Source organism: Mya arenaria, chromosome 10 (genome assembly GCF_026914265.1).
Source record: "Mya arenaria isolate MELC-2E11 chromosome 10, ASM2691426v1".
Lineage (NCBI taxonomy): Eukaryota > Metazoa > Mollusca > Bivalvia > Myida > Myidae > Mya > Mya arenaria.
This window is the reverse complement of record NC_069131.1, coordinates 19,209,244-19,226,606: the sequence shown is the minus strand read 5'-3', so window position 1 is coordinate 19,226,606 and position 17,363 is coordinate 19,209,244. Positions and strand designations below refer to the sequence as shown.

General features: G+C 34.3%; 1 long non-coding RNA gene across 1 annotated transcript; it reads right to left on the bottom strand.

Moving 5' to 3' along the window:
* On the bottom strand, positions 1–4,363 carry LOC128206264 (uncharacterized). The gene is made up of 4 exons (XR_008256426.1): positions 4,021–4,363; positions 2,100–2,187; positions 1,413–1,582; positions 1–815 (listed from the first exon to the last, which is right to left on the bottom strand). It is a non-coding gene; the product is annotated as an uncharacterized LOC128206264 (long non-coding RNA).
* Positions 4,364–17,363: the final 13,000 nt, after the last annotated feature.

Below are 17,363 nucleotides of genomic sequence, written 5' to 3'. Positions count from 1 at the left end.
TTTAATTTGACATTTTGTTTATTTTTGAGAACTTCACCAAAATAATCATCACATATAAATCAATATACATGTATGAAGTTCAACTTTCAAAGTATCCTATGTGCTTTTGATATACCCTATTTTCAAAGGGTTTTGGTCAAGTTCCATCCACTTTAATATAAAATCAAACTTTTTTTAAATACTTAAAATGCGTTAGCATGTGGCAGGTAACACGACTTATAAAGCTGAAAAGAACAAATATACACACAAATTTACATGATTGCGAGTACATATTTTGCTTCTAGTACCCAAGTATTTCTTAAGAAGTGACCATATTTTTTACCGTATGTGACAAACTTGATCTCCCTTAACATTTCATCAAGGTGAACATTCTCACTAAGTTTGAACACAAGTAATCTTACAAAGCAATATCAAGGTTTGATTCTATAATGTTTTAAAAATAAAATCAAGTGACTTCCATTCAGTCCACATGTGACCTAGTTTCAAACAAGACAACAATGAGACCATTGTCATTAAGTTTCATGAATATTGGAGCACATAGTAAACCTCTAGAAATGTCTCTTATTAAACCTAGATTCTTGCTCGCTGTACAATTCCCTTCTTGGTTAAGGAGATAACTGTTCAAGGTGGCTAGAGATTTGTCGAGGATAGTGCTTCTCCATAACAGCCTTTCTACCCATATCGAAAAATTGTTGGTCAAGTGACACATGAAGATCAGTTTCTTCAGCGACTCTGTATGGATAGGTCTTTTTTCTTTCACTACGTTTACTGGGGAATATTGCCATCCTCTTCTATTGTTCCATGCACGGTTTAGTCTGCATACAAAACAAGAAATGTTTCATTTACAGAATAAGATTTGACCACATCACACACACACACACACGCACAATTATCTAGAAGTAAGATAGTTATCGAAATAAATATTTCCACTTATAACCAGACTTAAAGCTGCACTCTCACAGATATACAAATTTTACATTTTTATTTTTTTTGTCTTGCAAAGAGCACATTTTTGCGAGAATATCTGGAAACCAATAATATAAGATTGCTGACAAAAAAATCAGATGGCAGTTTTTCATATTTCCGTTCAAAAAATAATGTTAAATGCATAAACATCACTTTCTTTAACTTAAATATAAAAATCTGCTCGTTCCAAGACAAAAAAAATAAAAGTTGTCAAAACGTTCAATCTGTGGGAGTGCAGCTTTTAAGCCTGAAAATGTGATCAGATCATTTCAATTTCATGAATTATGATGCAGTTATTTTATGAAATGCTTATTCTTGTTTCCTGTATAAATAGCCTGAATTCCCTGATTTTTAATATAATAATATATAAAAGGGTATAACTTCAAACTTCTACTAATATAAGATGTGAAAAGAGTCAAAGCTTGCTGTACATTAAATTTATTTACCTGTATACTAGATAGTATGCATCTTTGATGGAAGGTGGTTGTCAAGGACAATCACTCTGAGGGCTTTAAGGGTACTAAAGTGTTTTTTTATTGTTAAGCCATGGTGAATTCCTCTCCTCTTGCCACTCATGCTCATCCGTCAAATGATGGAGAAGAACAGCTGAGATGCCCTTAAAATAAATAGCATTTCATTTTATTTTCATTTATCTACTTATATCATCAATAAATGTTATATGTTAATTATCAATATTATAAATACTTAATCAATATACCAACATATACTTCCAAGCTCAAATCACTGCATTTTCATGACACAAATATCAGGCCTTATTTGATAAAAAGGATATCAACCTCTTTTCTACCTTTTCATGATTTTTAAAGCTGCATTCTCACCTATGGACTGTGTAAACATATTTTATTTCAATTTTTGTTTTGGAATTCATTAGCCACTTTTTAAGCTTATATCATGAAACCAGTGATATAAGATATGCTGACAAAAGAGGTGAGTGCAGTTATTCATACTTACTTTCAAAAAGTATGATGTTTTTTGCCTAAAAGCCTTTCTAACACTTATGAATAGAAAATGAGATTTTGGAGTTGATAAAACGCTGCCTTTGATTTTCTATATATTTGAAAAGTTCGAATGATATTTTTAAAAAAAAAAAATTGCAAAAAAACTGTACTTACAGTACACTTGGCATGTTCAAGCCAGGTAAAATCTGTGACATCACCAGCCTCCTGACATCGGAGTCTTGAAGCGTCATGTCAAAAGATACTGAAACCCAAAATACTGTAAATTTTTATTAACTATTATTTTATTATGTTTATATAGAAATTTCAGCAAATCATTTATCTTATAATAATTAAACCCTTGGTACATGTATTTTGTAGAGTTCATATACAAAACAGAAATATAAAAAGAAAAGAAATATAATTTTTTGCATTATTTATTTTGCATAAAAGATGGATGGACTACCTTTAACATGTTAACTAGTATCACATATGTACCAATTTCTATTTAAAGCCAGGTTCTTATATTATTGATATAAAAATGATAAAAAAAAAATTTTCAAATGCCATTTCAATCATGAGCAGGATCAAAACAATCATTGAAATTAGACTTTTTGATGAAGAAGCCCTGATTCGTATACTTTAGCTTTGAATCAAATTTCAAACAAGCCCTACTATAAAAAAATCAGAATTTGGGTAAGACCCGAGGCATTTTACCAGTGCATGGCTTACTGGCTTGTGTTAATTTCAACCATTTGTCAAAAGGAATGGATTTTCTTAACAAACGAATGCTTTATCACAGCTTATTGAAGGGCTGTATTTACACATTTGGGGGTTGGGCTCAGGTCCTTCAGTTAGTCAAAAAAGACATCAAATGCAATTTTTTGGTAATGAAAATATTTCAAAACAAATTACATATATTGAAATGCCAATAAATGTGCTGTATACAATTGTTCTTTTCAATTGAATTGCAGTTGCTATTGGATTTACCTTGACTTTTTCAAGTTTTTGACGATATCTCTAACATGCATATGATGCCAACTATTTTGCCCTTTTAACATTTGACTTAGAAATTCTGGATTTTGCATGTAATCTTATTTTACAGTGATCCAGGCATGTTTTGCCAAAGCCTGCCAAAGGCGGATCCAGTAATTGACACAAGATTGGAGTCACTCAGGGGTTGTAACCTTTCAACGTGTGTCCCCCCCCCCCAGAACTGAATAATTGTGGTCAGCAATGATGGCAAACGGCCAGGTTCACCCCCTAGGAAATGTACATAATATCTAGTCCGAAATGGTACATTTTGGGCAATTTATTTCTTTTTAATCCTATATAAAAATATGCCACCTGAATGACTTTCAACGAGTCTTTTGACCATTTTTAATACTTAAGCGTACAGGGAGAAGATAAGAAATGTCAAAACAATAAAAAAAGTATGCCTGATTGCTTATTAGTGTACCAGTACCATTGAAATAGGCAGTAAACAAGGAAGTTATGGGGTTAGGTGTGGGGTGTGCCCCCCATATTGATATTGCAAGTGCTGAAATCCTTAATGCTTATGTACCAGTCATTTGTAACCACAGCCCCGTAGGTCCGGGGAATAGCAGGGACTTTGACTTTCGTTCCAGCCTACCCCGGGTAAAATCCCGGCCCTGCCAGGACGACCAGTTGGTAAAATCCCCGCACCCCAGGGACCCTAGGTAAGGTCCAATCCCCACAAATTTTTGCGAACATAAAATCACCCCATTTACGCGGTACTGCGAGGCCACCTGGAAGGTAAAACCACGCCCCATTTCCCCAGTATACCCCCGGACCTGGCGGGTGGGGGGGGCGTGGTTACAACTGACTGGTGCATTATAGCAATGAAAAAAGTCGATCATGCTGCCTCTGACAGCTCTTGTTTGTTTTCGAAATTATTTTGGATTTTGAATAGGAACTTTCACTAACATTTTGGCGAATAAGTACATCCGTTCTCCAAGGAAATGGGGTATGTGCACCCGCCCGAAAGTGTGTCGAAAGATAGCCCTACTGACTGTTAATAAATAAACTATCAATGTTTTTCAAACATCAGGTAAAATGTTAAAGCTAAAACACAAACCTATCGTGATGTTTCGTTTCCACGCCCTCCATTTTCCCACTCCATTTGAAGCTTTGAATGCTATCATTTTCTTTCAATGAATGCCTAAATAAACCATCGACGTCAATATCTTTCCTACATTTTTCATTTACCGTCGCTTTCTGATCGATTTTGGCAATCTCTGTCTGCCTCTGTTTCTCTTTTCATTTTTATCTGTCCATCTTTGTTTTGATTTGCTGACCTCATTGATTATTCATAACTGTCACGTGCTTGTGCTCCGTTTACTTTCGTAGGCTTTCGGAACTGCTCGGAATAACTCCGAGTAGGCCATAGCGGATTTTTTGGTAACCACCAAAAAATAAATATGGTCTGAAAATCGTGTTAATATCAGGCCATCGAAGTGGAATCTAGAGACGAAATTTCGCACAACGCTAAAATAAGGATGCCTTTTCACGACAGTTGTGTTATTTTTGTGTTTTATAACCAAAATTCTCGCTGAACGTACAACTTTAAGACCACTCAACGATAGGCATTCGGAGCTCCTCGGCCACTTTTATCGAAAACAACCTAGGATGTATGCAGGTATATCAGTTGAAGTAGTTCGTATTTTTTCATTATACCATTAATTAAATGTAGTGTTTTAGAGTTGTATGTATTGATCTGAATTTAAATATATTGCCAGTGATGTGAATTATTGCAAACATCATTTTGATTCGCAAGATTAAGTCATAAAGTTTAACTGCTAAATAAAATAACTACCTGATCTTCTTGCAGCGGACTTAAATGTACCACTTTTAGAGTATGTATACCGTCCAAATACATCCGACTTAATGCTCGTATACATGTTTCAGAGTTTCAATAAGTAACATTGACTATTGAGTATGCAAGAGTTACGGTCCATTAATTTGTCAAACGGAGCTGATAAAAACTCGATTTAAAACAATTTATTAATTTGCATTTTCAAAACATTTAGCTAAAACAAACATTGAATCATTAAATTTCGTTGTCCGATAAGTGAACTCTCACCAAGAGCTTTTTCATTTAGTCTCTTGAACGGAACGAACACCAACCGAAATTGTGAAGAACCGATATGGGAATGTATTATTAAAAATATTCTCAAAATATTATTATATATCTCAGGAGCGGATCCAGAATTTATGTTATAGGGTGCCTAACTAAGGGGTTTAACCTGTTGACTTGCGCCTCTCCCTCAGAAAAGAAATTTATATAGTTAAACGAGTTGGCAGGGGGTGTGGTGGGTCGGAGTACTCCCCTGCGAAAATGTATTTCTTTATTGAGAAATAAACAAGTCTGATTTAAGGGGGCTCGCACCGGGTGCCACCCTCCTCTGAACCCTCTAATGTATCTTTAGACGAACATGGCATCAATTCATAAATTACCTTTTATAGAGAAATCGGGAATGGGGAGAACGACAAGAATATTCATTTTTTTATGAAAATTCAAACTCAAAATACTGAGAATTTGAGTGAAGCATATGACGATCAACGACATCAATTTTAGGAACAGTGATCTTCCCATACCTAGAGTTCAACAGGAACCATATGGAGAAGTCGAGTCAAATAATAATGCCCGGTAGAAACATTTTTTATCGTAGGGTCGATTTGCGATTCCTTCAAATCGGGTTCTAGTGATACAGATAATTTTGCTAAACGTATTAATGAAACATTGTTTAGTTTCAATGTTCATTTCTTACACTAAATGAACACTTATTTTTAAATTTTACGACATTTTATAGTACGCTCGTTAACGTTTACACAATACTTAAACTGCACTATTTGTTTTGAGAAGCGACATAATAATTAATGCACAAACTGCATGAGTTGTTTTAAATAATACATAACACAATCGCAAATCGCGAGTAATGTATATTTTCATTCAGATTTCATTCAGATTTCTAGTTTTTAACAAACTCTCAATTTTAAAATCAGATTAAATGACATCAAAAAGTGTATTGACCCTATCTTAATTAATAAGATTTCACAACAAAAGTAAATTTAAAGAAATGCAGCACATATGAAAACATTATCATTATGCTGTTAGATTTTGCTAGGCCTAAAGTGGAATGAAAATGATAGAAATATCATGAGCCTTTAACGAACTATATGACTGATTACTGCATACTTGTTTACTCGTAATGTTGGCTGTAGAATATTAATGTCCATTATATTATGTATGCAAATAGACTGATCCCGGGCGATAGACTCTATAGTTAAGTATATGATGATGATGATGATGATGATGATGATGACGATGATGATGTTTATGGTGGTGGTGGTGGTGGTGGTGGTGATGGTGGTGATGATGATGATGATGATGATGATGATGATGATGATGATGATGATGATGATGATTTTTCTAATTGGCTGACCGATTGTGACCAATTGACACATGTTGAGAGGGTCAAACTGACGTTGGCGCTAAACGCCACAACCACATAGAAACCATCTGAATATTGGGGCCTCACATTTAATCTCGCACACCAATTTAGTATAGCTCTGTGTGGAGTAAAATTGGCATTGCACTCAGTCAACTTAAGTATCTGATGTGTTCAATATGTTTTATAAACTGTACTTGAACGACAGAAGTTATTTTTTGTAACATAATTTAGGCAGAATGCAAATGAGACAAAATTATGATATGTTGCAGGGAAAAAACATATGAAATAGAAAGTGATCGCACTCACCCATTTTTTAAAAATAGATATTTCTGAGAACCTGGAAATTCCTCTCATTATTTGCTTGCCTGTTTTTTTTTACTAGAATTGTTTCATAATACGTTTGTGAACGTGCAGTATGCTTGTTTGTTTTCATTTCAAGCATTGTTCCGTCTGAATCAAATTAAGAGAAAAGACATAAATGTTGAGAAATTTAAACATTTGAATCTTAACAATATCACCTAGGTTTAAATGTCCTTGAAATTAGAAATACATGTATTTACACACGAAAACGTTTTCATACCTAGTTATTTTATCAATAAAGTAACAATTAAAACATTACATATAGTTTATACGGGTTTAATGCTCTAAACAAATAAATGTTCTTCGTATATAGTTCATGCCAGTAAATGTATGTGTGATTCAGATTAACAAAGTCGCACTTAAATAAACCCTGACCCTTAGATTTGTTCTGCTTGAAAAACAATATCATATCCGCAATCTTTATGGGAATAAGCAGATAATGATAAAATACGGTGAACACGATGTCACAACTTTTCAATACAATCTAAATTTGTTGTCAAAGTATAACTTAAATTTAATTGACCATTTTAACTTGTCATGAAACATTACCATAAAAGCAAGCACTGAATAGCAATTGGCGACGTATTGTGGAAAATATGCAATTTTTATAATGAACCATAATAACTATAATAATTTATGGAAAACAAGAAAAATACAACTTTGGAGACATACACTCCTACTGTAACACTATAACGTCAAAAGTTCAACAAAATAACTTGCATAACATTTTTTCAGGACACCAGTGCCACGTTATTAAACTGTTATATTTAAAGGGACTGTACACCAGATTGGCACCAATTTTTTTTTCTGTAACGAATCTCAGGACAATTATTCAATAGAACGTGTTACGCTTTAATATCATAATTGTAAAAAAGAGTACCAAAATGTAAAACAAAAATGTGTCGGAGACCGGGTAGGAACCCGTGTCGCCAAAATGCAATCCAGCGTCGTATCCACTGAGCTATGACGGGCTAGCTCGGGTGACATAATTAAACTATACACCTAACTTGGTAATATCACGTGATAACACCGACTAGCCAATCACGCATAAGGAATGAATTCTACTAGGTAGACATACCCGGTAATCTTTTTAATGGAAAAATACGAAATAACTGCTAAACTTTAATCAATTGTTAACTATGTGGTACTTCAGTTAGTATTTTTCAATGCATTGTACACATTAATACCAAGTTTATGACAGTTTTCGACAACTTTCTTTTTTTCTTGCAAATTGATCATCGGTTGCTTTAAAGATGCAATCTCAGAGATAGACCGCTTTAACAAGTGATCTTGTTTGTATCTTTTGTCCTAGATTGAGCCAGGTTTTGCGTAAATGTCTGAGAAACAGTGATATATGACTGCTGACAAAGAATTAGACCTCACACGCATCAATATAGCTTATTAAAAACTTCGTGTTCAAAGGCAAATGAAGGAATCGGTTTCGTTTTATGTTTTAAATCTTGAATATTTTTCTTTAACATTTATTTCATAAAACTCTTTCGAAGTTTTAGTTAGCTTTATAATGTGGAAACACTTAACGTTTACATGTATGCCAAGGCAATAAGCAATTAAAATCTAGAAGAAATAATTTTCCTTGTAAATAAAAACCGGGCTTATCAGAACGAATCCATAAAACTTCATAATATCAAGACGCGTTTTAAGTGTTGATTCTTCAGAGAGGTACTTAAGTAATTTCAATATCACATAAACGTTATTGGTGATGTTTATTTCGTGCGGTAAAAAACGATAATCAACCGCCCATATGCAAATGTTACATAGGACCGCGACAAGCGAAAATGGATAAATACGACGAAGTAAATACGACGTAATTTTGCAACCAAAGTGACGTCATACTTTCGTGATACTGACAACATAACAGCTGCTTCCTTATATATTACTTGTATTAAAGGCTACGAGTATTTTTAAGCTATAATGCCAAAAACAAATTATATAAAATAGTCAACCTTAAGATCTCAATCTGCTTGCCGCGGCTCCTATACATCTGGTGAGAATAACAGGCCTTTAGTTAAGTATAAACTAATCTGTTTCAACTTGGACGGGGAACAATTTTATAGTTTTCGCTATAAACCTTTCAAGATGCCTTAAAACTACCGTAGTATTGCTTAAAACAGATCTGAAATTGAAATCTTCAAGCAAGATTTTATAAATTAGCCATATATGTTGTAACCGCAAAGCAGAAAATAATAAGAAAATGAGAGCTATTAGCAACAATACACATGCAAAACCATACATGATTGAAGACTGTGTCTGAAAAAATATATATTTGAACGAATGAAAATCATTACATTCAAAAACAACCTATTTAATATGCATGTCGGCCATTGCCTTAGCGGTTTAGTAGATTATACAAAATGAACCGCGATCGCATTTTTAGAAATGTACGAATAACAATAGATTTGAAACCTTTCGTCCAAAGCCTAGATATTTTTTAATCGTAATCACTCAAAATGACTTAATGTTTTGACGATTACCGGGAAAATGAATCAATCCTATTTAATGGTACCCTGTATTCTTCTTTATGAAATACCCATCATTAATCTGCACACAATACATACCGCAAACTACGGTTGTGCTTATTCCATTCAAATGTTATACGGCCGTATTTCAATCTGTTTAAGGCCACACCAAATTGATATTTCGTTCACCGGATTTACCGCTCCTATTTTTTTGAAAATGTAAAAAATATATGTTTTTATTGTTTTGGGCGCCCGCACCTCCATTTTGATCGCCAAGCAGATTTTTTTCAGGTAATGATTTATTAAGAGGCTACAAATAATCAAGTATAAATTTTCTACGCTATTTTTCGTGTTTTTGTAAAGGGAAGTTACCGATGCGTAGTGTTTTTATACTGTATATCGATCGATTTAGCATGGGTTTCAATTCAACCAAAATGGCGGCTTCCGGCATAAACAATGTGGCTCGATGTTTGGAAATTAAATCTTATTTTTGACAATAAAGATGTTTTGAGCATGCTTGAAGTCATTGTTGATCGTCTCATGCACTAAAGGATCATTACTTAAAGCAATCATTATGCAATAAAGCATGTGTATCTAAGACTGGTAGCGATTATATTGCGTAATTAGTGACTCGTTTTGAATGGAAATCGGACTGGTCAACTTAACTGGAACATGAGTCATTGTTTGGTCCAAATTGATGTATCAAGCTCATTTTTGATCAAATTCTGACAAAACAACAGTTTTGAACAAATATCTTTTCACAAATAGCGATATAAACACTGGTCTGGATATACCTCAGCATAAGTAAGCCTAAGTTTATCACCTTATATTTTGTTTTTATTTGCAGCATAATCCGGGATTGTAATGCACTTGTCAATTGTAACCACTGCCCCGCCCACCCCTCGCCCTTGTTCCAGGGGTAAACCGGGGACAGCAGAGGCAATGGGCTGTGTTATTTTCATGTGTCCCCCACAGTGCCTAGTGAATGTGGTTTTGTCTTCATATTGAAAATAGTCGGGAATGGGCCTCACATAGGTATTCGGGGTTGCGGAGCCATTTGGCAGGGATTTACCGGCAGTGTGTCCCTGCAGGTCGGGTATTTCACTCGTGTTTTGAGAGACCGGAAGTCAAAGTCCCCGCTATTCCGGACTTAGGGGGGGGGGGAATATACAATTGGCTGGTGCATAAAAACATCTAAATATCCAAAAATGAGTACTCTGAAAAATACCCTTGTTCTTTTTGTTTTAATAAGCACATGTCATTGTATTTCCTGTGATAATAAAAACAAAATTTATTCTATGTTATCTGATGTTTGATGATGCCTGTGTAATTGATCATTTTTTACAAATCCCAAAGTTATGTCTAAATACAGTTGCATATGATGTTTAACTGATTCAGGTAAGTCGTTTCAAACTTTTTACTAAAAGCAGGGTTATTTATTATTTTGAATGATCGTCATATTAAAGTACGTTTTAATTATATAAAAAAATAGATTTATCCATATAATGTTTGTACTAAACACGGATGAATAAATAGTATGTATTCCTACATTTTCCCAATGTCCATTAGTGGTTCAGTTCATGATGGCATTAACATGGGTTTAAGGGCAATTATTTTGAACAATCTTTCTTATTATATTGAATATAAGGAAACATATATATTTTTGCTCTTCACTCGCTTCGGTTTTTATGAAAACTGACAAAAAATATTATTATTTTTTCGCTCGCTCGCTCCAATTTTTTTGGCAAAAATCCGAGGAACTAAACATTAATTTGGTGTGGCCTTAAAGTTACGTTTAAACTTATATGAAGTGCCATTCTGGAATATTAAAATGACTTAAACAATAGAAAAGTGAGTCATTTAAATTGCATTAGTTATTAAATCATGAGTCTTTTCTATGATTTGTCGAGTAATGTATAAATTAAAGGTGTAATTAGTACTGCGTGTTGTTCCGAAATAATTATTTCGTCTCCCGTTGACCGTTGCAGAGTTTGAGTTCACCTAGGTAGCGCCTCATGAAATATGAATCGGCAAAGATTCACTCCATTCAAACTTATTATCATTATTATTTTACAATTATTAAAGATATTACCCTCAATCTACATGAACGGATTCACTATAATAATGTGCTCTTTTTTGATAAGCTATACAACTTCAATATTGGCACCACGTAGCTTTTTAGAAAAATATATTTTGTTCATGTTTAAACAACGGCCATATTAAAGTTTCACCTGCCGCATATGGACAGGTGGCGTTCCGTATGTTGTCCGGTCAATTACTTAAGAACCCTTTGCCCAATCAGGTGAGCGATATAGAGCCATCGTGGCCTTCTTGTCTTTCATTCAATTGACAAATTTTCATGTAATTGTTCGCTATATATATATCAATCAGATTAATTGCATCACTTTCAATATTTCCCATGTATTAAAATGGATTGTTCATAGATTTTTCTTTTGTTAAAATTGATGTTAAAACACTAAATCAAACTATGATGCAGTTTGGACAAATGTGACTCCCATGCGCTTCCATAGTTCCAACTGCCATTGAGTAATGGCACCCGATTGTAAAGATTCTTTTTTTAAGATTCCTTTAGGAAATTTTCGGGCATTCAAAATGTACACGTCCACCTACACATATGTCTATTATACATAAATATATTTTGACAAATTTAGGCGATCGAATATGCTTCCCTCCTTTGAACCTGACACTTTTACGTTTGGAAGTACCACACAGTCTAATTTTCACGTAATATATTGTTAAGAAAATGGTTGTATTAAGGATAAAACATTATTAAATGTTGAAATGAAAGATCGACCATAGGAATTATTTAAAAATGTGACAAGGAATTGAAATATATTTTGACGAAAATGATGGTAACGTTATTAATAATTTAGTCATATAGATATAATTTGTATTCAAATCAGTATATGTAATAAGCTGTTCAGTGCTTGTTCGCTAAAATAAAATGTATACCAAGTTAAAAAAATTAGATTTCAACTTCGTATTGAGAGTCAGCTTTTTTAATATGAACTGGTTGTATATGATAATTTGTCTACAAAATGAAAATAAACTTAAGAGTAATCAAACTTTAGAATTAATAAGCTATGTTTACTTCTATCATATTATAAAACGTATATAATCTCGCACTTTTATCATTACGTTTGAATGATGTCAAGTCAACAATAAAACTACCCACTCACACACACACTATAACGATATTAATAAATATATGGCAATTCCTTGTTCAAACTAAATCGCTATTTCATTTGTGTACGTCCTAGCCTGCACGGTAATTTGATCGTGTACACAACGAACAAGATGCTTATTATCGGAGATTAACAAGACAGTATTAACAAGTATTTAAAAGTATTTTCTTAATACCTGCTTTTGTAATAACCTGTCGCTACCCATGGGACGCCCCTCACGTACAATTTGTTCGCTGATGACGTAGACTGTCGTTCCTACGCTTGCTCGTGGAGAAATCTCCGTTTGCCCATACATATTATTTTACAACTATAGTGATCACATAGTTCTCAAATGTTTGAAAAAAGGTGATTTATTATGTAAATTGTGTTTGCAAACCGAAGCCTTAATCTACTTCATAGACTTCTATCATCTGATAAAATCATAAACAATATCGAAAGCACTCGCTTATATTTATCTGAAATCATTTAAATGATACAAACATAGCTATATACAAATGAACTTTATGTTTCAGACCAAATCGCTAATCCACTGGTATACTTCCACGCCCGTTCTCCACAGACCAGCAGCCTGTCCACAGGTGAGGTGATAGTTTACAAGACAGTGGAGACCAACCAGGGTAACGGCTACAGCGCCAACACGGGCAAGTTCACCGCTCCAGCACGGGGATTCTACTTGTTCTTCATACACACGTGTACGGCTCCAAACAAGTTCGCTTTTCTCGAGATAGTGAAAGAAGACTCAGTCCTCATTGCAACTTCACACTATGACAAAGACGATCTAACCTGTTGTAGTAGTCAGGCGATTGTACAGCTTGATGCCGGGAAAACTGTCTGGTTACAATGCACCAGTAGTGGCTCAAACGTAAAACTGTTTGAGAATTCTTATCGTTGGACCAGTTTATGTGGTGTTCTCATTCACAACTGACATACTTAGGTTTTTGTTTATAAAAACAAAAAGGCAATCAAATACCATGTATATGTTGCATTAATGGCATACTTCAAAAAAAGAACATGAATTATAATTAGGTAAAAATCATAAAACGGAAGTGGAAGTAGATTTTGTAGTGAATAATTACCTATTTTTAAAATAAAGACTTGTCAGAACGTGTATTTATATTCGTATTCGAACGTTGTAATATAAGTACCCCGTCTGTAAGCTGTGTCATGTTACTTGAAATATTGTTAGATATCGCCTGTGTTCGTGTTTACTCGCCGAACGAGACATGATGCCGGTCACAAGAAAGGCATCCGATCGAAATAGTCCATTTATTATATACCTTAGTATTTATTCCTTTTTATTTTTCGGTTTCAATTTGATTTAAATTGACTACTATGTCAAATGTCCGAATATAAAAGGGCTTGGGATACGTTATGTTACGTACTTTTTGTGTATTGAAGTCAAGATAGGATACTCCAGTAAAACAAGTGAGAAGTTACAGAATTCACTTTATTGAACAAAGTTAGAAAAAAAAACGTTTTATATCACAGCTTGATAACCAACTTGCTATTACGAAAACAAGTATTAAATGTCACACCCTCAAAAATAACAAACATTGACGGTACTTATTTGACGCAAGGCGGCAATTTTGACATAAAAAGAATTTTCGTAGAATGTTTTGACGATCATAATATGCAGAACTGAGGAAAAATCGTAAGTCAATCGCTATTACTATCGATGACGCGATCCAACTTTTTTATAGGCGAGCTGCTATTCTATTTGGTTATGTTACAATTCTTGATCGTCGAATTGGTAAACAACTAGTTGTCTAGATATATAGAGAGTGTTCTCTGCTTCGTACTTATCCTCATAGCTCTTTATCATGTTCCTGGATATTTACATGCTACTGGGGCGTGAGAAAGTTAGGTAATTAATTGCATGTATCTTAAATTTGACGGGTTATTTTTAACGACGCTAAAGTAGTTCCAAGAAGACAAACCCATGATACTGAATCAAAAAAGGACGGAATGGTGATACGGATTTTTCGACGTGCTGTATTTTCACTGTTTAATATTGGAAAATAAATTGATAGGCATTTAATACATCGATAGATCAACTCGTGAAAACAAAACTTAATATTTAACTCAAGACAAAAGCATTAGCAAAATATTACTTTTGGTGCTCAATCTTAAATTATACTTCATATTTTTAATTGCTCCAATTAAGTATCCTCTTTGTAACCTTATTCTTCATTGTACTAAAGATTTACTTCAATCTTTTAAGTTGATGCTGGAATAATTTTCAATTTGTAATTATTGATAAATTATCGCACATGAGTTAGGTCATGTGCATATAAACTAGTTAAACCCATAGTGAACACAATACATATTATAATAATGAGCTTGTCTTTGTGTTTTTTTTATTATATTTTTTAAGGAACGAGTGGCAATTGTTATTGAGTCGATTGGAAAGCAGATATTTAATATTAGGCCAATATCTAAATTAAGAGTGTTTAGATCTTTTTATCATTCGTATGTATTGATAGCATCTTTCAATTCTGAATATGATTGTATATCGGTTTTTACTATGCAATTGTTTCTTTGCAAGATTTTTCCAGCTATTTCATGAATAATAATAGGCAAACAATATGTTTCGATTTACCATCCTAGTTGTGGATCAGGGTATTTTGTTTCAACAATATATATGTTCAGAATATAAACTTTAGTCAGTACTTCTACTTTGTGAAATAATTTTCGGAAATAAACCTATTTGACAAACCAACTAGTTTATTTAATATTCAACATTTGTAAACTCTTTAAACAGACAATATCAACTGATTCCAGTTGTGTTTACTCTTTTTATTTAGTGTAGGTGTCCAAATGAAAAAAAAAACAAACTGTAAATGTTAACTTCTTTAGTGGCTACACCCCGCCCCAATAACAGCAACACACTGAAGTATCGTGCTGTTTTTAGTGTCCTATTAACGTGAACTGATATTCTCGCCAATTCCTCCTGTAAATCCCGCTCAAGGTCCGCAACGTTATTGACGTCATCCGTGCTACGTTCTTTACATCCAAGATAATCCCACACATGCTCGATCGGTGAGAGATCAGGTGAGTTCGCAGGCCAATCAAGCGTGTCAATGTTGTGTCCAGCCAGAGCGTTTTGTGTGTAACGTGCAGTGTGATAGCGAGCGTTATCCTGCTGTACAACGTCAGCATGACGGTTGGATATGTGCGTTGCAACGACGGGAACGATGATTTCATTACAATAGTGAACAGCATTGCGGTGTCCACGCATTGTTTTAAGTTATGTTTTCAAGTTGACATATAAATAGGTAGAAAATATTGTAATAGTAAAAGTGCAGTAGCTGTAGCAGTAACAGCAGTAGCAGTAGCAGTAAAAGTAGTAGCAAAAGTGATAGTGGTAGTATTAGTATTAGCAGTGGTGGTGGTGGTGTTGGTGGTGGTGGTGGCAGTGGTGGTTGTGGTGGTAGCGGTGGTGGTAGTGGTGGTGGTGGTGATGGTCGTGGTGGTGGTGTTGGTGATGGTGGTGGTGGTGGTGGTAGCCTTTCACCTAACCAATGTAAATTATATTAATCAATGTGTTTTTCTAAATGTCACTGACACAATACAAATCACCTCAATAGGACAGGCGATGCAAGTTTCACGCCCTATCGTTATTCTCGAATACTGCAGAACGACGAAAGCAGTTCAAGGAAAGAAAAAAAAACACAGATTATTTCCAATACAAGCCTCTGGCTGCAGTCGTATGACTCTGATACCTTATTGATAGTTGAATAAGAGTTAATTTCCTATATTAGATCAGTAGAACAGTTAATATATGCTTTTAATATGCGTTCTTGTCCGTTTAATCCCAAAATCAATGTAAGTAAATCTATGTTCTTTTACGGCACAATCATGCATTAATCTAGCGATATATCCATTAAGGCTGCATGTCCCCTGCCTTCGATAAGTGTGAACAAATTGAAATGCGTGTATAAGTGAATTAAATCCGCATCTCAAAATGCGCGAATAGAACAGTTCTCATCAAAGATAATAGAAGAAAAATAATCAAAGAACCAAAAGCGATACCAGAACAGGGTAGATTAGCCATGCGAGGTTATACGGCATGGAGGAGTTGTATATAACATGAATGTGCAGTAATAGCAGTACTGCCAGTTTCCCTACTGCATATCTATAATCGTGTTTGAAGCCAATCTAGATCCACATATGACCCCTGCCTTCTCCGGGAAAATTCGTTAGATGAAAACAATGCTCTACGAAAATGCCTGAGCAAATTTGATTTGTTTAACAAATAACTCTTTATTCATCAAATGATTACACCAAAGTCTTAATTAAAGCATCAATATCATGACCTCTTCTCAATGGTATTCGGTTAAAAACAAGAAGGATTCAGAATGCATTGAAAGTATGTTTGGTATGCCGGCGAATGTAGAACTATATCAGAGCAACAGTTAGTTAATTAAAAAGACGCAACTATCATGATTGTAACTATCATGTGTTTACTTTACTCTATTAACTGACTGTAGACAGAAATTGGCGCTTTGTAAACGTACAAATGAAAATAAAGTGAAAAGTTTAATTTTGCATGATGTTTTTTAAGAATTTAAATAGGATCTCGATAGAAAGTTTTCATTAACTGTACAATACGGGAACCTTAGGGCCGTTTCGTAAAGGAACATTTTAATAACCTTGGAGTTCAGGAGTCCTTGCAAGAACGGATTGGAGACCTTGTTGATCAATAAGTGTTTCCGAATTTGTTCATAATACATGTTGAAAAGAATTGCTAGTACGATTGTAACTGATAATTGATCGACTTGTGGAGATCTTCGAGGACCAAAACGAACGTTGACAGAGATTATTTGTGTCGGTTTGAGTAATTTAGATACCTACTATGATATTAAATATTCCAACTGGTAGAGGACCACTAGCCAGATTTGACCAGTGGTCGAAATATCTAAC